The sequence below is a fragment of the Chionomys nivalis genome, chromosome 3 (assembly GCF_950005125.1).
Source record: "Chionomys nivalis chromosome 3, mChiNiv1.1, whole genome shotgun sequence".
NCBI classification, from domain to species: Eukaryota; Metazoa; Chordata; class Mammalia; order Rodentia; family Cricetidae; genus Chionomys; species Chionomys nivalis.
In genome coordinates, this window is record NC_080088.1 from 12,312,269 (window position 1) to 12,335,368 (window position 23,100).

At 36.2% G+C, this 23,100-nt stretch overlaps 1 pseudogene; it reads left to right on the top strand.

The window, feature by feature from the left end:
- Positions 1 to 8,301: 8,301 nt before the first annotated feature.
- Positions 8,302 to 23,100, top strand: part of LOC130870893 (FMR1-interacting protein NUFIP1-like) — a 42,738-nt pseudogene continuing 27,939 nt past the window's right edge.

A 23,100-nucleotide genomic window follows, 5' to 3' on the forward strand; every position in this document is an offset into this window, starting at 1 on the left:
GAGCTTTTGAGTGTTGCTTAATACTGTTGCAGCTTGCTTGCTGGCAAGGACCTTGAAACATTGTAGAGTTGTGGCAATGAACAGGGCTCTGGCGGGTACTTCAGCCACAAAGCTGGAATGGCAGAAAGCTAAGGAATGGGCTGGATCCAACCGGCAAAGCCATGGCTTTGATCCTACCTATATTGCTTGGTAAATTAAAGGCTCGTGTGGTCAGAAAAAGAGAGATATACATTAAAAGAGATTCAAAGACAGAGAAAACCTTTAAATGATTTACAGTGTGTTTAAAAATATATGCAGGCTAAAAGTTAAAGTTCTTAAAAGTAAAAAAGGAAAAAGAAAGTAGTTGGGTGTGGTAGTACACACCTTTAATCCTAACCTTTGGAAGGCAGAGGGAGATTGACCTCTGTGACTTCAAGGTGTGGTAGCACATGCCTTTAATCCCAATGCCTGGAAGGCAGAGACAGAAGGATCTCTGAGAGTTCAAGGACAGCCTGGTCAACAGAGTTATTCCAGGTCAAAGATATACAGAGAACCGAAAAAGCAAAAAATAAAAGTAAAAATAAATGAAATAGAGATAAAAATAAAGCTGCACAAAGATGGAAAATACAATGAGACTCTTGATACTATATGCTATTATGCTCTGTTTGAATTGTTTGAATGCTGAGGAAGGAGCAACAGATGCTAAAAGATATTTATTTATAAATGCTGCTGAACTAACCCAACATATATATTTTGAAAATACCTTGACTTTAAAATTTGGATCTAAGGCTATGATACTTTGGAAAAGAGATTCTTCTTTTGTTTTCATAGAGCATGAGACCCTGTTTATTGCTTCTATCCCAATATGGAATGATGGACCATGCCCTCCTGAAGGGCTGCTGTGAACACCTTCAAAAAATTACTTTGCTCAACTGCCGACTGAGATGAACCTAGCAGACAGGTTATCCCATAAAAGACCTAATTAACGACACCCCCATTCAGCAGGAAGCAGTTTGGAGAGAAATAACTGTGCCCATATTCCCAAATATTGTTTATAAATGTTCTTTTAAATTTAAAGGGGAATATGATATAGGTATGAGTAATTTGCATTAGTATAGATTTTGCTTTATTGATAGAGATTTAAGGTCAATTTTGTTATATGTATATGTATTTCTGATCTTGATTAAGGTATTGTGATTGTGTAGTTCACTTAAAAATGTAATGTATATAGGTTGTTAATAGATAATCATCTATAATAGTCAAGTTTGTGGTCATGTTAGTTAGATTTTCTGGATGTACATAGATATATTTTAGATAGGCATTCTTCATATCTTTCAAAGATTATAAAATATGGCATTTTAAGTGTTTTAATAACTTAGGATTTTTCATGACAATGAGACACTCTGCTCCTGGCAACACCAATCTACTTCAAGAGGAAGATGGGCATCAAAGAGGATCCTTATGGAGTTTGATAGCCATTTGGGCAAGAAACTGCTCTTGCCTGGACTATTGCATAAACTGGACACAGAGAACCCTCAGAGAGAGAACTGTTGAACTTGCCTAAAGGTGAGATGATCTTTTGGGGTTCCTGATTCATGAAAGAGTCTGTGAGACATTCTGCAGGACACAGCAGATAGTGACTGAACTGCCTTTGAAATTTCCTGCTTCATGGAAATGTCTGCTGGAAACTATGGGCCTGTAGGCTGAAGATGGATGCCCCAACGGTACAGAGAAACTTTGGGTGACTGTCCAGGCAGTGAGATGTCTCTGTTATTTCTAGAGTTTGGAAGTTGCTTATTTCTTGTTTGCTTGAGTACTATTGTATCCTTCTCGAGTCTTTGATAAAGTTGAAGAATAGATGGTTGTAGTTATAGTTTTCCTTAGTTATGATAAAGATAAAATAGATGTAAATATTGTAATTTTTACTTGATAACTGTTTTGTTAGATGTAATTTTGCTATGTTAATGTGAATGCCTTTCCTTTTTGTTTAAACAGAAAAAGGGGAAATGATGGAGGAAGGTCATTTGTCAATAAACAAACTGCCTTGGCCCATGTGATTGGCCAGCCTTTAGGTGGGTAGAGTAAACAGAAAAGAATGCTGGGAGGAAGAGGAAGTGAGCAGATGCAGGGCAGCTCCTCTCAGAGCCAGACGTGATGCAGCCAGCTGCCAGGTCAGAAATGCTGAATCTTTCCCAGTAAGCGCACCTAGTGGTGCTACGCAGATTATTAGAAATGGGCTAGATTAATACGTGGGATTTAGCCTAGAAGAGGCTAGATATAATGGGCCAGGTAGTGTATAAAAGTATACAGTTTGTGTATTGTTATTTCGGGGCATAAACTAGCCAGGCGGTCGGGAGCTGGGTGGCAGGAACTCAGCCCGCAGCTCCTTCAACACAAGTCAAATCCTGACATCACACAATTCTGTGCATTGCATATGGTATCTGTGAGCGAAAGCATCTTCATTCTTGTGCCAGAGCAACATGTAATGCAAAGCTGATCAGTAGAAATCAAATGAAATCACTTCACACTTGAAACTTAGTGAAAGAATAATTATATACTCACCATTCCTAGAAGAGGCATTAAATATATAAAGCATAGCAGTCTTTTATCTGCTATTAAATAGGCATAAAATAGCTGAACATAAAAATAAATCATAAAGCTTACCTACCCCTAAATTAATGCTGCTTGCTCTACGAAATGAGACAATTAGATTTCATCTTAGAGTTTAAGTATTTCATATTTTATTTGTTTTTGGTTTGTATGCATATTACTTTATAAATTAGGGCATAGAGACAACGGTATCATCTTTTTAAACTTTGTTATCTTATGATTTGTATTATGGTCACTAGGGACAGAAGTTTAACACAAGAGAACTCAGCATCCAAACAATATAGTAACAATTGAACAACAAACTATTTTCATTCCACTGAGACTGTTAACAGCAACATCTCTGAAAATTTTTTTTTTTTTTGGTTTTTCGAGACAGGGTTTCTCTGTGGTTTTAGAGCCTATCCTGGAACTAGCTCTTGTAGACCAGGCTGGTCTCAAACTCACAGAGATCCGCCTGCCTCTGCCTCCCGAGTGCTGGGATTAAAGGCGTGCGCCACCACCACCCGGCAACATCTCTGAAAATTTGAACAAAAAAAGTCTTATCTCATTTCAAAGAACTGAAATACATTTATTGCTAATTTTTGATGTCAAATATAATATTCAATAATTTTAATTATAAGTAAGTATTTATTCTTGTTTAAAATCCCCTAGGTTTTTGAGTAAATCTTTTCTTTACCAGAACATATTGAGATAAAAAACAAATGCTTAACTATTCCTCATTTATGTATTACCTTAGCTATCTGTACCTGCAGCACCATGAAAAAAAAATACGCTTGATAGTCATTTCTTGCTGAGGTTAGCAGAATATTAAAACACTTCTCTTTGTTCTCTCTGTTTGGAGATTAAATGACAACACACTTTTCTGAAAGAAGCAAAAACTTTTGAAGCCTGTATTTGAAACCTCCATGGAGCAGGGTTTTGCTATCTTTTACCTGTGAGAACGTATCACAAGACCTGTTCTGAGGGGACAGACTCCATAGGGAGAGCATTAGTATTTGAAAATATTGTACTCAGGATGCATGTGAAGTGCTCAGTCATAGCCCGAAGCCATCTACAATGCAAATTGAAACACCTGCCTATACTGGGAGTTTTAGATAGGCCCAGAAGTTATAAAAGAGACACATAGTTTGAACTGCTCCTCAGAAAGTCAACCCAGGTTTATGAATTGCAACTGTCTTTCCTTGTTTCCTTACAAATGACCCAAGATCAAGTTAACCAGGTGAGGCAGAGTGAAAAATGACATTGCTAAAAGCAGATTGCAACCTATCCTGTGTTGATGATAAGGAGTTCACTGATTAAGAGAAAAATGGGCACAGTAGAAGGTCCCAAGTATAGTTTAGGTTTCTTATCAGATACGTTTTGTTTTAAGCAATGGTCATTTGTTTAATGATGTTTTTAATTATTTTATTTTTTAAGATTATAACATAATTACATAATTTTCTCTTTCTGTTTCCTCCTCCACACCCTCATCTTTTGGCTCTATTTCAAATTAATGGATTCTTTTTTCACTGTTATTACATTCATGTTTGTGCATACATAAATGTTCCTAAACTTAAACGTCTCAGTCTGTATAATGCTACTTATTCCTAAATTTAACCTTTTAACTCTGTGTGATGTTATTTATATGTATGCTTTCAGGGCTGATTAATTTTAAATAGATGTATGTAAAGTTCACAGTTTTGTTTGTTTAGTAAAATAAATTCATTTATTTCCCAGTTGCCCAGATCAGAAATTATAGTAATAACAACAGTGTTTGGCTGAAGGCTCAGTCATATTTCTAGCTAGCTCTGACATCTTAAATTAACCCATTTATATTAATCTATGTATCACCATCAGCTGTGGCCTACCAGTAAGGTTCTGATATCTTGCTTCTTTAGTAGCTACATGGCATCTTCATGACTCTACTTTCTTTCTCCATGCATTTAGTTTAGATCTACCCACCTACCCCTGTTATTCCCTGTCATAGGCCAAAGCAGCTTCTTTATTAGCCAATGGTGATAAAACTTATTCACAGCATACAGAAGGTAATCTTACATCATCTCCCCTTTCGGTCTAAATAAAAAGGAAGGTTTTAACTTTAACATAGTAAAATTTCATACAACAAAACAGGTATCATGCAAGAATTATACATACAATATTTCTTTTTGAGTCTAAAGTTTCATATCGAATTTATCTTTTATCATAACTAAGGAAAAGTATAGCTATATAACTATCTGTTTTCAGCTCCATGAAAGACCCCAGGAAGATATTATATTCCATAAGTAAATAGGAAGTGCATTGTAAGAAACTTTCAAAACTCTAAAATTGAAAGAAAGAACATGCTACATGGACAGTCACCCAAAGTTATTCAGTAATGTTGGGACATCCATCATCAGCCTACACGCCTATAGTATCTAGAAGATTTTTATTGAAACCAGAAATTTGTAAGACTGTTTAGCCTATATAGGGAGTTTGTTATTTACTTTCTTCCATGTCCTGAAAAATGTCTGAGAGACTCTTGAATGAAGCAAGAACCCTGAATGAATGTCTCACCTTTTTTAGGCAAGTTCAGCAATCATTTTTCTTTGGGACCTGCATGCCCAATTTATACAGCATACCATCAAGAAGTCAAGCCAAGAGGAGTTTCTTGCCCAAATGTCTAACCTTGTGACACTGAAGACAAATTCTAAAACAAGTTTCTTCAATGCCCATCAACCTGTTAAAGTAGATTGCTGCCACCTGAAGCAGACATATTATATTGTCTTAAAGAAAAGTCTAAGTTCTTAAAACATTTTAAATGCCATATTCTGTAGGTCTTTGAAGTGTTGAAGATTATAACTAAAATATATCTTTATATATCTAGAAAACCTTACTAGCATAATTAAAAGCTTGATTATTATAGATGACAATCTATTAGTCTTTATTTCTTTACTGTATATTACATTTTAAACACAATACCTTGAACAAGAGTAAATATATATATATATATATATGTATAACTATATGTATATAAAGTTATACATATATATGTATGCATTGCCCTAAAATTTATATCAATAAACCAAAGTCTATACCAATATAAAATGTTTATTTCTGTATCATATCTCCCTTTAACTGAAACCAAACATTTATAAACAATCATTTTGGGAATTTGGGCCTAGTTTTCTCCAAACTGCTTCCTACTGTTTGTTGGACAAAGTAATTTTAAGGTTCATGGAGACCTGTGGGAGGTCTTGTTAAATTAAATTATATTAGCCTGGAAGGAAGGCACAGGTTCTTATATTCTGTGGGAACAAAAGCATAAACTCATGTCCAAATTAACATATCCTTAGACTCAAATTTTGAAGTCAAGGTACCTTTAAAATATATATGTTTGTTTTGCTTAGCAGCCCCCAGAATCAAATGTTTTTCAGCAATTAACTCTTTAGTAGACAAAAAATAAAAACAAAAAAGCACAATGATATACATAATCCAGACGATTTGTGTATTTTTTTATTTTATGTGGCTTTTTGAGTACTTTTTAATATTTATTTTTATCTTTACTCCTTTAATCTATTACTGAATTCCTTCTTCTCTCTCTCTTAAGCCATGTACATTTATCTAACACTGTGATTCATTTTTGTCTGAATCTTTCTTGTTGTGTATCTGTAACAATTTTCTGATCAGGATAGCTTTTTTTAATGCTAGGGTGAATGATTCAATTTTTCTGTTGGCTCTGCCCTGTCCAATATGGCAGAGATATGTTTATCTTCTTTGTGAGCCATGTTCACGGCCCCAAATCCTGGGATGCTGTGGGTTTGTCACCATTAAGCAACTTGTAACACTCCACTCACAAACCTCATTTAAGTGCTCCATAGCCAAACCTCCTGAAAGAGCTAGAGCTATTAGTGTTGCCACCAGAATGAATTAGGAAGCCATGTCTTAAAAAAGCAGTGCCTCTGCTTGCAGCAAGGAAACAGTCTATCTGAAGAAAAAATGCAGCTAACAAGAAGCTGTACTTGACTCCCATTTATGTTGGTCTTTTATCCTTAACCTTTTGTTGTTTTAGGTCTTATTTGGATCCATGCCCCAGATGGTGGGTGCCATTAGTAAAAGAAGACTGCTCATTCATTTCTTTGCCACCCAGAACTGAGCAATCACACAGAAATTATATTAATTATAGCATTGTTTGGCCAATGGCTCAGGCATATTTCTAGCCAGTTCTTACATCTTAAATTAACCTATTTCTATTAATCTGTGTATCAACACAAACTTGTGTCTTTCTGATAAGTAAGGTTCTGTCATCTTTCTCCTTTGGCAGCTATATGGTGTCTGCCTGACTCCACCTTCTTTCTCTTTGCATTAGTATAGTGTATTTCCCTCTGCCAGCCCCAGCTCTATTCTGTTCCCATAGGTCAAAGCAGTTTCATTATTAACCAATGCTAATCAAACACATTCAAAGCATCCAGAGAGGAGTCTTCGATCAGGTGAGTTAAGGTTTCTTTTAAGTATATATTGCTTGTTGTATTCTCACACAAAACTGTTATATGTTAAGCATGGGCATATTGTTCTTTACTCAGAGTCCAGTTTGCTCACCTTACACCAAAGAAGCCACATATATTCTTCATTCAATATCATGACTTTACAATAGATGTTGAGTGAGGTTTTCCATGTAGCACTTGGCATCCTAACCACACATTGTAAACCTGGTAGAAGAGAGCACTGATGATCATCTTGAGGTATGTGGTCTGAACCAGTTGATGAAAGAGCCACAGCAGAGGAGAGGATAGACACAGCATAAAGTTGATGCTAGAAAAAGATTCCTGTGAGATCAAAAAGGTATTGTAAATTATTGCGCAGAAACATTAGGCAATTTCAATATGGGGAGAAAAATTCAAAACTCCCCTACTTCATCTTCCTGCCCTTATAATTGGCAATGCATGAGAAATTTGATGCAGGTAAACAAGCTCACAGCTTTGTATACTTAACATGAACAGACCCTTCAGAGTCTGTTGACATGAAATGCCCAGTTTTTAGAAAGTTTTCATTCTGCTTTTCCTCCCCTCCATTATGCTTATTTGCATAATCTCTATATTCATGCTTGCCTTAGCAAAATATGCTATCTACTTTTAGTTCTTCCTTCTATTCATAAGATTAACAGAGAAATGAATTTTCTTCATCACAGAGCAGTTGGTTTTACTCATATGAGAAATTAAATTTATAGTTTTGTGTTCTACAAAGCTAGTAAAATAGTAATTGAGAATGAGAGCAACATTAAGAGATGTAGTGGGGCTCACTTTTGCACACATGAGAAAGCTGTGAGTTCACTGCTACTTCCCATCTCACCCCAGGGCTCGATAAGCCCTTTTCTCGGATCTGTGTCAGGGATTTCACAGTTCATCTCACACTGCTGTTGTTTTAAGACCTGATTTTTACCTCTAAGCAAATATTTCCACATCCTGCTGAGTAGACATGTACTTTTGAGATAATAACTGGAAATCACAGTCATTGGTGTCATCAGTTCTGGTTGGGACACATTAAGGTGCCTATTAAACTTTAGGTTACAATAGCAAAAGCCATTGAATATAATTAAGTAGAATGATTACAGGAAGTTGTGGTGAAATATAAAAGTGAACAATTATAAACAAGCATATATGTGTACTTAATACACAGTTAAATGATTAAAGTTAAATTGAAAATGAATCCTGCATATTACATAAAAGAGATGTTAAAGGAAAACTGTGTAAGTCAATTATGTATTTTGTATGTCCTCATGACTCTAACTACCATCTCCAGGAAAAGTGTGAAGATGGAAGGTAAGAAAGGCTGAGAGATTTCTTTTCATTTTTACACAAGACTCAGGGTACTCTATATGAACTAGAGAGAGAGAGACAGACAGAGAGAAATATAGAGAAACAGAGAGGGGAGAAGAGGCAAGGGAGAAGATCAGTAAAGGAGATAAGAGGAGAGGTTTAAATTCTTTAATATTCCCATTAAATTTATGAATTTATTTTTATTGATTGATCTTCAGTTCTGACTGAAAAAGCACTAGTTCAAAGACTGTCGCTGTTTGCACTACAACACCTAGAAGATAATATTTCCTTTTAGGACTCCCTTATAAGGGAAAGAAATGGTCACAGCATTAGGGGAAAAAAGGATCAGGACTTTCTTTGGGTTTTAACTTGTTTTTTAATGTCATGCTGTGACAGATATTAAATATTATACTTTAGATAAAAGCTTTATTTTATTCCACTATAAGAATCATAAAATATATCACAATTAAGTAAACACATTCATTTTATTTCCACTTGTGGGTCTTGGGTTCAAGATCACAGTTGGTGTGTAGGATAGCCTCTCTTCCTTGAATCATTCATAAGACCCAGACTCTAAGCTCTGAAGCTGTTCTTTGTGTTCCCATCTTACTAGCAAAGCAAAAGCAGGGATTTAGGGCTTCCATATTTTGTTTAACTGGTGATCCTTTGCTCTCTTTGCACTGTGTGTGTGTCCCTAAGTGTAGCCACTTCCCAGATTTGGTGGTAAATATTTCCTGCATGCCACACATTTTATATGCAAGCAAAAACTCAATTGTAAATTCAACAAGAAGTTCACCTAAACCTAAAGCATAAAGCAGAATTCTTACCAGACTAAACATACTGAAGGATCTGAAGAGCAGAGATTATTTAAAGGTCACTAAAGTTAGAATTCTGTGGAGAAGGTTACTAGATTTCTAATCGTCCTTTCACAAGGCTGGGGGTGGGTGCCTTAAGCTACTGAGAGAGAATTTCATAGATACACCCAGAAGCTTGACATGTGTTCTCCCCAGTGGGAGCCACAGTGCTGGCTCATACCAGAGGAAGACTGATGGAGCATCTTTGGCAACAGAGGGGAGAACTGCAGCTGCGGAGTCACTGTGCTTCCAGATGGGAAGAGACAGGTCAAAGTGCATGTGTCTTGGGAAGAGGGTGTGATACATGTGGGCAACAGGGCAAAACCCTGAGGTCGGTCACAGTGATTTCTACCTAGAGGAAGGCCTCTCATAGAAATGTTTTTGTTAGGTAGTAGCTACTTGCAGTCAAAGCAAATGCTAAATTCTAGTGGCTGGGCTGCAGAGACATATCACATAATGGAAGTTATAGTTTAGGTGAGCCAAAGAGCCTACAGAAACAAAGAAAATACAAGAGAAGCTTTAACTACTTGAGAAGCACAGGATACTAGAGCTATGACTGCAGGACCAGGGAAATCTTCATTCAATTTGCATTGTCTTTTCTTTCAACTAAATCCAGGAGTGCGCTGGCTGGAGTGAGAAATGTTTCCCAAGAGCTCGTGTGTTTGAAGATTTGGTCCCAGCTGGTAGTGCTGTTCGGGACAGTTGTGTAGCCTCTAAGAAGTGGAGAATGACTGAAGGAAATGGTAAATTGGAGCAAGCTTTAAGATTTTATTTTAGCTTCATATTGTGCTCATCCTCTGCTGGTGGAGTGTGGCTGTAATTTGCCTGGGTGACCACCAGCTTCTGCCACCATGTCTCTCTATGGTATACTGTAGCCCATATACCAAAAGCCTTCCTCCTTTAAGTTGCTGGGAGAAAGGAGGTGGAGTCAGGGGAAGCTATGAGGCCACCAGAGACCGACACTCTAAAACCTTGCTAGTAGGTCAAGAGCCTCATAGTAAAATATAAATAGTGGAGATGGGTTCATACTAGATGTAAAGGCTAGCTAGCAAATCGCTTAAGTAATTGGCCAAGCAGTGATTTAATTCATACAGTTTCTGTGTGGTTATTTCAGGAGTCTGGGCAGCTGGGAAATGAACAAGCAGCCTCCTAGAACACTTCCTGTCTGGTCAATAACAAGGAAAGTAACTAATTCACAGAATGAAAAACAGCATGTGATTCTAAAAACAAGAGAGAGTCAGAAAAATTGTGAAACCTACCCCAGTTATTTTATCTGCTGGTCAGATGTCATTTAGAGTCTGACAGTAGGCAGAGGAATAGAAGTCCTATTGCCTTGAACAAAGAATGATAGTACCAATCCTGAACCTGGGAACTTTAATTTGCTGAAATCATGAGTTTTTAGGTTTTGCCATGAAGTTTTCACTATAGAAAAGAGAGAGAAAAAGAAAGAAAAGTTTGTCCATTCTATCTGTATAGCTTCAAGTGATTAAAAAAAAAAGCAACTCTTCTATTAATATTAAATCAAATTAAAGTTACTTGATAAATAGAAAAAAAACTATTGTATTATCTTTCTTCACCATGGCATAGAATCTCACAGATTTGGGGAGCAGCCTGTTGCCTAGTACAATTGTATGTATATGAAATGCCCCCAAACTTTATGAGTTTAGGGACCTATTTTCCATGAAGGTGCTAATGCAGGGATGCTAAAACTTAAAGATGGGGGCCTCATGAGATGTTCTCAGGCCTTTGGGGACACATCCTGAAGGAAAATATGGAAGTCAGATTCTCTTTTTAACTCCCAGTTTTTTTCCCAGCAACAGTGAGATTTATTTTGTTCTGTTATCTGATCTCACCACAGGCCTATAACAACTGGAACATAGACATGGAATTTTGAAATCTGTGAGCCAAAATAAATCCTTTACTTTATATAACTTGATTATATCTGGTATCTCTCAGTATAGTCACACAAAGGTGGCTAACACAGCTACATTTAAATACATAGCTACAGATAGAAAGGCAGCATGTGCATGTGTAAGCACAGAGGATTACCAAGAATTCAAGTCAATATACTAGCACTGCACAGACATGCTTTGTATGTTAGTCATTGACAAGAGTTATTTGGATACACCCAGCCCTTTAAATAACTGTTTTAAAGAAATTTCTCTTGTCCTATTTTATTAGCTAATTGGAGTACAATTTGGAATTTATAAAACCTCCAGCCCCTTAACACTCTGCTGCTGTTTGTATCTCATTATTAATGTGTCTTACTCATGCCCATGCTTGATGTAGCCAGTAATTTTTATAAATTCTATTCTGGGTTCTAATTCCTTCTCGTCATATTCATGAACCACACCTGCCTAGTCAAACTCTCATAGTCTGATCAGTTTCACCATTTGTTTTCAGTGTATCAGTCCTCTGGAGGCTGAGCATTGCTGGGGAATGTTTCATCAACTTGCTGATTGGCAGGGATTCAGGTCATTATCCAACCTCAGCTGCTCTCTCAATGTTCTTTAGAAAGCTATTTTTGCAAAACCCTAATGACACCGTTTATTGAACTCTAAAGTCTAGTAACCTTAAAACACTCTCTCTCCTAAGACATGTTTGAGTTCTACTTCTCTGGAGGAAAAACAAACCAAACAAACAAACAAATAAAAAAAACCAAACAACAGCAAAAACAAACTAGAAATATTGAGTAGTGGCCATATTCTGAAAATCCTTGCACTTTGTCTCTTTCTTTTTGTCTTTTTATCTTCAGCCATCTCAGACTAGCTTCGATGTAGTATGTTTCCTTATTTATATCATTTATAGATTTTACTTCATTTTTCATCAGGTGGCTTTTCCTTGGATACATGTATAATGCCTACTCATTCAAGTCCCAGAGGAAATGACAAAGGTGAGAAAGGCTTCCATACAAACACAGATTAGTAAACCAGTGTGGTTATTGTGGTTTCATAAAGGGTCATGATTGTTTAAGAAAAGTTTCATGCAAGTATGGATAAATTCAAAGGCAGCTGTACCACCTAAATTTCAATTTGTAGAAATCTACAGTATCTAAGTTTGGAGAGGCAAGAGACATTCTGATAATATCCTGAAGGATTTTGAATTCCATAAGCTTCATTATCTTTTAGACTCCTTCCAAGAAAGAATGGTAATATGTCAGGCACTCTGAAGTTCTCCCTATAGCTTGGCTTTGAGATATCAATGGTCAAGTCACACTCAAAAGGTAACAGCCACATACCACATTCTCACTACTATCTCTTTCTTTTTCTTATTTTATCTTTATTTCAATTTGATTAGCAGCTTTTTTGACTTTTATACAATGTATTTTGCTCCTGTCTATCCCTACTATTTCTCCAAAACCAATTTCCCCTTCCCTACATCCAACCTAGTGTCTTATTTTGTTTTTTTATTCCATTAAGTACAATTTCTTCTTCACATACATTCTTAGATGTGTGTACTTCCACTGGCGTGCTATCAACATAACTGTGACATTCAATTAAATGTAATTGACTCTCTCTCAACATCTATCAGTTGCAATTTTCACTTTGGTATTTAGACTTCATGCCTATTGTCCTTTCCTTTCTAAGATTTGGTCTGATTTGAGAATATACTTACATAAAGTTGCTGCATACTGACACAATCACTGAAAGTTCACATGAATTTAATCAGAAATGCAAAATAAGGTTTAATTTTTTAAAAATCAGAAAATATCTTCATCAAGAAAATTCTTTAAGAATAGAGTCTAGTGTGGTAATGCACACCTTTAATCCTAGCACTTGGAAGGCAGAGGTAGGTGGATTGTAGGATTCTTGGTTCCCAGCTGTCTAGCTAGTTTAGACCTGAAATAATCACACAGAAACCATATTAATTAAACCACTGCTTGGGCAATTAGCTCTAGCTTCTTATTACCTAACTCTTACATATTAATTTAACCCATTTCTATTAATTGGTATATCACTACGTGGCTGTGGCTTACCAGGTAAAGTTCCAAGAATCTGTCTCTGGCAGCAGCTCCATGACTTCTCTCTGACTCTGCCCTTCTTTTTCTCAGGATTCAGCTTAGTTTTCCCTACCTAGCTCTGTTACCCTATAGCTCTGCTATAGGCCCAAAGCATTTCTTATATTTATCAATTGTAATCACAGCATACAGAGGGAAATCTCGCATCATCTCCCCTTTTTGGTTTAAATAAAAAGGAAAGTTTTAACTTTAATAAAGTAAAATTACATATTAAAAAAACAGGTAACAACCAAGAATTACAGTTGCAGTATTTATATCTACTTTATCATTTATTATAACTAAGGAAAACTATAACCATAACTATAAATTCTTCAACTCCATCAAAGAATCGAGAAGGATACAATATTACCTAAGTAAACAGGATGTGTATTGTAAGCAACTTCCAAAACTCTAGAATTGACAGAGACATCCCACTGCCTGGACAGTTACCCAAAGTTCTTCTCTGCTATTGGGGCCATCAATCTTCAGTCCACAGGTCCATGGTATCCAGCAAACTTTTCCACAAAGCAGAAAATTTCAAAGATAGTTCTGCCTATTTTGGTAGTTTGTCAGTCACTTTCTTCTGTGTCCTGCAGAATATCTGGCAGACTCTTTCATGAAACAGGAAACCCAAAGGATCATCTTACCTTTAGGCAAGTTCATCAGTCATCTCTCTGATAGCCCTGCATGTCCAGTTCATACAGTATACTATCAAGCAGTCCAGGCAAGAGCAGTGGTCTTGCCCAAGTGATTAGCAAATCTCATAAGGAGTCTCTTCAATGTCCATTTTCCTCTTGAAGTAACTGGTGCTGCCAGTAACAGATGTCTCTGTCATGAAAAGTTCTAACTTCTTAAAACCTTTTAAAGGTCAAATTCTGTCATCTTTGAAAGACTTGAAGAATACTGATCTAACTGAAATATATCTCTATATATCTAGAAAACCTAACTAACATGACTAAAAGCTTGACTATTATAGATGACTATTAACCTATATTTCTTAAATATACATTTCATTTTAAATGAGCTACATAAACACAATACCTTAATCAAGAGCAGAAATACACAGTATAATAAAATTGACCTTAAATTTGTATCAATAGAGCAAGATCCATACCAATGCAAGTCTCTATAGCATATCCCATTTCAAATGTAAAGAAACATTTATCAACAATATTTGGGAATTTGGGCATAGTTTTTTAGGCTACTTTCTGTTGATTGAAGGTGCTGTTAATCAGGTCTTTTATGTTATATCCTGTGTGTTAGGTTTATCTCAGTCAGCAGTTAGGCAAAGTAATTTTTGAGAGGTGTTCATGGCAAACTTTCAGGTGGTCTTGGTCCATTAAACCACCTCAGTCTAGAAGGATTCCACAGGTTCTTATCCTCTGTTCATAATTGGTTTCTAGCCATAAATAAAGTACATTGAGCCTATAATTTGTGATCCTAGAGAAGCTAAATAAGAAGGTGAACCCAAAGAAAAACATATAGTTATCCTCCTGGATATTGGAAGTAGACAAGTTATCCTCCTGGATATTGGAAGTAGACAAGATTGCTGGGCAAAAATTGGGAATTTGGGGTGGGGTGGGATGGGGGTAAGGGGAAATGGGGTAAGGGGAAATTAGGGTTGGCAAGAGACTTGAACCTAGAGGGGCTCCCAGGTGTCCAGGAAGATTTCCCCAGTTAGTTCCTTGGACAACTGAGGAGAGGGAACCTGAAATGGCCCTAATCCTATAGCCATACTGATGAATATCTTGCATATCACCATAGAACCTTCATCTGGCGATGGATGGAAATAGAGACAGAGACCCACATTGGAGTACCATAATGAGCTCCCAAGGTCCAAATGAGGAGCAGAAGGAGGGAGAACATGAGCAAGGAAGTCAGGACCGCGAGGGGTGCACCCACCCACTGAGACAGTGGGGGTGATCTATTGGGAGCTCACCAAGGCCAGCTGGACTGGGACTGAAAAAGCATGAGATAAAACTGGACTCTCTGAACATGGTGGACAATGAAGGCTGCTGAGAAGCCAAGGACAATGGCACTGGGTTTTGATCCTACTGCATGTACTGGCTTGTTTGGATGCTCACCTTCCTAGACCTGGATGGATGGGGGAGGACCTTGGACTTCCCACAGGACAGGGAACACTGACTGCTTTTTGGACTGGAAAGGGAGGGGGAAAGCAGTGGGGGAGGGGAGAGGAGTGGAGGGAGGTGGAGGGAAATGGGAGGTGGGGAGGACGCAGAAATTTTTTCAATAATAATTAAAAAAGAAAAAAGGAAAAAAAAAAACAAAAGCAGAAACTCTTTTCTAAAGCAGCATATTCTTAAACCCAAATTCTGAAGTCAAGATACGTTTATAATATACATGCTGGTTTAGCAGAACAGCCCATACAATGAAATGTCTCTCTGTACTTAGCTCCTTCACAGCTCAAAAAATAAAAGAAAACACAATAATATACATAATCTAGACTCTATAACTTTTCCATCTTTACATGGCTTATTTTTTCTTTACTTTTTTTCTATGACTGTGTACTCTGTTTCTTTAAAGATTTTGTTTTATTTTTTGATAAACCATTTATTTCCTTTCATGACTCTCTATTCCTTTTATCTCCCAGACCTACATACCTTTATCTAACACTGTGTTGAAGGAAGGATCACTTGTTCATTTCTGACTACCTGGCTAGCTTAGACCCAAAATAACCACACAGAAACTGTATTAATTAAACCACTGCTTTACACATTAGCTCCAGCTTCTTATTACTAACTCTTACATATTAATTTAATCCTTCTCCACTAATTTGTGTATTGCCACATGGGCATGGCTAGCCAGTAAAGTTTTAGCATGTCTGACTCTGGCAGTGGCTCCATAGCTTCTCTCTTACTCTGCCCATCTTCCTCTGAACATTCAGTTTAGTTTTCCCCACCTACCTAAGTTTTGCCCTACTATAGGTCCAAAGCAGCTTCTTTATTCATTAATGATAATCACAGCATACAGAGGGAAATCCCACATCAGTGTATCTCTAGATGTTTGAAGCCAGCCTGGTTTGCAGAGTAAGATCAACACAAACCAGTGCTACACCCTAAGACCCTGTTTCAAGAAAAGAAAATTCTCTACAATACCTCAATACTCTAAATATTAAAAGGAGGATTTAGGAATGGAAATTTGTCTGCTTCTTTCTCTAGCACTGAGAAGTGCCTTCCTGCTCATCCTTTCCAGCTGCAGGGATATTTGGCCCAGCTCTAGCTTAATCAGTTGAGAAAAACAAGAACACATTTTCTATCTCGCTTGACTTTTCCAGGATCTGTGCTTGCCACATCTCTTCTTGTTTGAGTTAATCACAAGGGTGGGAACATAGAAGATTTCAGACTTCAACAATTACTCCTTCATCCTCACCCCCATGAGACAAGTCTTTATAGATAAAGTCATGTTCTGCAGCACAAGGGAGGTACTTCTCAGGCCAGCTTTGGGAGAAGAAAATGACAGGGGACATAAAAGCTGAGAGTCACTTTCCTTTTAAGTATCAGCAAAAGTAAAGGCACATCAAGTTTTCGTGTGATGAAAAGGATAGTATTGTTTATTCTCATTTTAAGAATCATTTCCCTTGAATTGTGTTTTCCTTTAGTTATATTTGCTAGTAAAGAAAATCCCTCCAAGTAGTTAATGCACCATGGTTCTTATGATAAAAGATTTGGTCACTTTTCATACCATTGTACATCTAAAAGCACACGTTATTAAACCAGTTATGCAGCCAGTTTGGAAATATTTTGAGTACACTATTTTCTCTTTGATAGATGTGGACTGCTATCTGAAAAATTCTTCCCTAATCATCTGAATTTTAAGAGTAGAAGTATTCAGCATTGAAGTTGGAGTAAATTGCAAGACATGCCTTATTCTGAGCAACTAATTTTTACTTATAAAAGTTGATCATTCTTGGTCTATACTTTCTGCACACATGGCCTTTCCTTCAAATTTTGTTTTATGTGCAGTGAATTTAAAACTCACCTTTTTGTTTATTTTGGCATTTTACGTTCATGTATTGTTAGCCTTTTCAAGATCATACTTATGAATTTTGTCTTATGCCCTCATGAAAACTTAAAATTGCATCATGGGTAAATACAACCAAAGCTGTGGGATGCATAACATGTATTTTAAATAAAATAGATATTTGATCAATGGATTGGTTTTCCAATTTCCATTTGGTTCCTTGACTATATAAGACATCTAATATTAGGTTTCCTTTATAAACAGCTTTTGTTTGTATCATTGAAATAAACCAATTATATTTTGTTTAAGAATACTTCCCCCAATAGCTGTGTTTTTCAAACAGCAAGTAAAAGGCCAAATGCAGAACCTTGATACCCACAAAAAGAAATAAGGCAGAGATGATTAGTAATGCAAAATTTAAACCATATACTTAAATCATACATGATGATAGTGTTATTTTTCAAGTTAAAACAAAAATATGCTTTTTACTGTATTCTATTTAACAATTCCACTCTGACCCCCGACCCTGTGAAATACACACACTCTGTTATGGTTTCTTTTGGCTGTTTTCATATGTTGAGAGTAGAGCTCAAAATATTGGAAATAATCTTTAACCAGCTAATTATTGCACTTTCATATTCTGAACAATTAGCTTTCTACTTATATTTCTCTATAATGTCTATAAGTGATATATGAATGATAAGAACATTGAATTTTATATGTCTGTCAGGATAAGAAAATTTTAACTTGTGCTAAGTTCATAAAAAAATGAGTCTTTGCATCACTCAACCAGGGAGTTCAAAATTTAAATGTTGTCATTTAATTAGAAAATGTCGCTGAAAAATTTTGTTCAGTGAAATCATAAAATGCTCTTTAAATTGACATTGATTCTTACAGGCAGAATTTTATTATAATGGACTTAGTTTACAGCATATTAGATAGTACCTTCCTTTAATGAATTTTCAGTTATGGCCTGGTTTTAAGATAATGAATGATACTGCTCTTCTTTTGAAAAGGAAGGGGTGAATTGCACACATTCCTCTATAGGCATGCATACAACTCCTAGAGGTAAATATTAATTAATAGAAAAAAACTAGACTAAATGCAGATATAAATCAGAAAATTTGTGTTTTCATTTGTTCTTATGCAGTGTTTCATGTAACCCTGACTGCTCCTGAAGTTACTATGAAGTTCATGCTGACACCGAAGTCTTCATTTACCTAGCTTCACCTTTCAAGTGCTGGACTATTGGCAAAAAAAAAAAAAAAAAAAAAAAAAAAAGCCTTGAAGAATTTTCTTTGGTACATGTGTAGCACAAAGTACACAGGGCAGACCTTGTGTTCTTTACAGTGAGAACTGGACGTTAAGACTTTTGTCAGTCTACCAGGAGAAATTCATGTATGCTGTAGAAAGGATTTGAAAATGCATTGTAGCGATCATACTGTGTCTAGAAATTAAATAATATATTATTGCACATCACCATGCTTTTATTATTTCTTCTAAAGTAAATTGGTAATGATTCTAGAAAAAAATCAGAAATTTTTTATACACTAAAAATGTAATAGTTAATCCAAAACAATTTTGCGGGTAAAAATTCAAGAATTTACAGAAAGAAAAAGTAAAACAGAAAAAAAGCAAGAAAGTAAGAATCAAAAGCTAGGTTTGAGGCTTCCCCCTAAAATTTAAAGTCTTGTAAAGGGTGTATGTGTACAAAACACTTCAGTTTTATGTTGTCTGCCTATTCAAGTTTTTTTAATTAATTAATTAATTTATTTCTTAAAGATTTCTGCCTCTTCCCCACCACCGCCTCCCATTTCCATCCCCCTCCCCTGAACAAGTCTCCCTCCCTTGTCAGCCCAAAGAGCAGTCAGGGTTCCCTGTCCTGTGGGAAGTCCAAGGACCCCCCACCTCCATCCAGGTCTAGTAAGGTGAGCATCCAAACTGCCTAGGCTCCCACAAAGCCAGTATGTGCAGTGGGATCAAAAACTCATTGCCATTGTTCTTGAGTTCTCAGTAGTCCTCATTGTCTACTATGTTCAGTGAGTCCGGTTTTATCCCATGCTTTTTCAGACCCAGGCCAGCTGGCCTTGGTGAGTTCCCGACAGAACATCCCCATTGTCTCAGTGTGTGGGTGCACCCTTCGCGGTCCTGAGTTCTTGCTCGTGCTCTCTCTCCTTCTGCTCCTGATTTGGACCTTGAGATTTCAGTCTGGTGCTCCAATGTGGGTCTCTGTCTCTGTCTCCTTTCATCGCCTGATGAAGGTTAATATTCAGGAAGATACTTATATGTTTTTCTTTGGGTTCACCTTCTTATTTAGCTTCTCTAGGATCACGAATTATATGCTCAATGTCCTTTATTTATGGCTAGAAACCAAATATGAGTGAGTACATCCCATGCTCCTCTTTTGGGGTCTGGCTTACCTCACTCAGGATAGTGTTTTCAATTTCCGTCCATTTGTATGAAAAATTCAAGAAGTCATTGTTTTTTACTGCTGAGTAGTACTCTAATATGTATATATTCCATACTTTCTTCATCCATTCTTCCATTGAAGGGCATCTAGGTTGTTTCCAGGTTCTGGCTATTACAAACAACGCTGCTATGAACATAGTTGAGCATATACTTTTGTTGTATGATAGGGCATCTCTTGGGTATATTCCCAAGAGGGGTATTGCTGGGTCCAGGGGTAGGTTGATCCCAAATTTCCTGAGAAACTGCCATACTGCTTTCCTATTCAAGTTTAACACTAGAGAAGACTGATTGTGAGTGGTGCAACAGAAATACAGTGATACCTCTCACTACTCTTCACATTTCTGTATATTTCATAGTTTATAGCAAAATAAATATGTTACAACTCACTTTGGGATCTACATGCTAATGGTTCATGTGTTTGAAGTTACAAATTTTTAAAAATTGAGTCATTTCCTTGAAATGGGTTATTGATGCCCTGTGACAAATCATTTATTTTTTAACACACACCAGTCACTGTAAAGTTTTTTGGGGGGAGGGTCATTTGTTCATCCTAGCCATACAGCCATGGAATAGCCACTCATGAAACAATATTATTTGCAATACTGTTTGACCGATAGCTTAAGCAGATTTCTGGCTAAACTCATAACCTAAACTAATCCATCTCTATTATTCTGTATATCACCTCATGGTTGTGGCTTTACCAGCTTAAGTTCCCAGCATCTATCTCAGGCAGTGGATCCATGGCTTCCCTTTAACTCTGCCTTACTACTCCCAAGCCAGTTCTTTATTCATTAACTAATAAAAACAACATATAGACAGAAGGAGCTCCCACATCATAAAGTAATGATCAACATTTAGATGATGCCTTTATTTTATTTCCATTATTAGGTCTATGGTCTAAATTCTATCAAGACCTTTTTATATTATCTAATATAAGAACAATACTACTTGAATAAGCCATGCATTTTTAAGTAATGCATTATTAAATAACATCTTTACTATCATTCCTTTTGAACTAAAATTTGAAATTGAGATAATTTTTTAGTTCCTATGATTATTATCATTCTTAATAGGTATATGTTATTTATAACATTAGGAGTAGTTTATACTTAATAATATAATTATGAATTGAAATGCATCAAAATCATTAGCACTATGAAAGTAGATCAGTGGCTCCACATTAGCCTAGCAAATGTAAGGCCCCTGGTTCTGCTCTCCATCACTAACAAAGAAAGAACACCAAATCTCTGTCAAGGTTCTTATTATAATTCAACAGTGCATGAAAACATAGATGTTGTGATGAAGTAAACAGTACAAATATTAGGTGAAGAGAAATGAATGAAAAAAACAAAAAGTCATAAAATGTGGTGAGTTGAGAGAAACTATTTATGCTATTGAATATCCCAACTCACTGCTTCACTTAAATTTACTTTCCACAAGTCCTCGTTACTTTATGCACCATGAATTAGATATTATATAGTGGACCAATCCTGAATCTCATGACTCAGAGTTTAGAAAAGAAATTCCAATGAAGGCATTCCTTTAAAGATAACAACCTAGTCTATGACAAAATTCATTTTCTCCTTCATCCATTTAATTCCACTATGTGTTTACACACTTGAAAATTGTATAAACCTAGTTTCAAAAGGATTTGGAGGAGGATTACTTCAAAGAATTTTCTGAGATACTTTAAAATGCTAATTGGCAACATGAGTATTTGCTTAGACAGGCTAGTTCTTCAGAAAAGTTGAGAGAACACTCTGTACTAAGGAGGTGGTTTACCATATAACAAGTACTGAAGAACACAGGGATGATAGCAAGCATTCAGAAAAGTGCTAACCTTGTTAGATTTCAAACCATCTTTAGAATTTGTGACAAAATTCTACCATATGAACAAACTGGACTTTTATAACTTCATACAGTGTGAGGTTTATTGAGTTTTTTAGCAATCTACATTGCACACAAAATGTCACTGAGTTTCCACCATAAATTATGCCCTGAATCATGAACACTGGTAGAATCGGTATAGGCTAGTTGTTTTCTGTGGTTGCAATTACTGAGCCAGCCAAGGTGTCACCTCATGTAATCACACCATGTTACAGCTTTGGGGAAATGGGGAGAATAAGGGATTATATTTTATGACAGCATAGGAAAAGTTTAGTATCTAGGCACATGGATATGGAAGTGCTCAGAAAGGCATTCTAAAGGGAAGAAGTATGTTATATTCAGCAATCAAGTTAACTTGAAATGAAACCCACTCTAATAGTATATATTTTCTACAGAATCTTAGTTTTGGTTTCTGAAGTTTCTGAATTCAACTTCCAAAGTAGTGTTTAAGATGTTTTATCAACTCTGATAATTAAGTGTCATACCTTTTTTATTGTCAAAGAGCCCTGGGAAAGAATCCTGTCCACAAAAAATATATTCTACCTGTAAATAAAATTGTTTTTTATTTTGGGGTCGGAAAGACTTATTTAAGACTCACATGAGTGAGAAAAACACAGATGGGGAGATGAAATAAATAAAGCTAAAGTTGGTTGGAAAAGCCATAGAATTGACACTACTCAAGTGGCAAGTTTCACTCCCAAGCTATAGACTAATGAAAACCCATTTCTTGGCATTCTTTTCAAGTTATTGATTGGAAGAGGTTGATTCTCCAAAACAGCTTAGATTATAGCCGAGTCTGATTATCTTCTAGAAAAGAAGGATAAGATCCTACTGCTTAAAACACCACAAACTTTGTTTGTAATATAGAACTTGGAGAAATTGATCTAGACCAGACCAACAATGAAAGAGTAGCTCTCATAGTATCAGCAGGAGATGTGTAAGATGCCAGGGGAGAAAGGAAAACCATAGTTCTATCCCTATAGATGCTTACAAATGACAGTATTGGTCAAAGGGGAAACATTTTTAGAAGTGTCCAATAATAGCCCATGCCTCCTTGTGGTAATCTATAGTCACCTAATAGGATTTTAGGCTCAATGAATAGGAGTGAATTCATGTCTAATATAAAATTAGTCAACTACTCATAACTGGTGAGACTATGAAACTTAGATAAGAAACAACTATAACCAAATTCATAAACAAGTTTACTTTCTAATTTAATTATAAATTTATATCCTTACATTTGCAAGTAAATGTAGCTCTCACCCATTATCTAAAAAGCTTCTTTGTAGAAGATGGAAACAATTAAATAAATCTACAACTGGTTCAAAGAATCAAACAATTGAGGATGGACTACATAATTCCAGTGAATACATTTACATCACATCTCTACTCCTAAAGCTCAGGTAATACTGTAGAAAAAGCTGTAAGTTTGTTTAAGCCAGGGCACTAGAATATTTATCATGAGATAGTTCTTTCTTTAAAAAGAAAAGAAAAAGTAAAGTTGAGAGGGATAAGTGGCAGGAGGTGGAGAAGGGAAGAAGGGTGGATATGG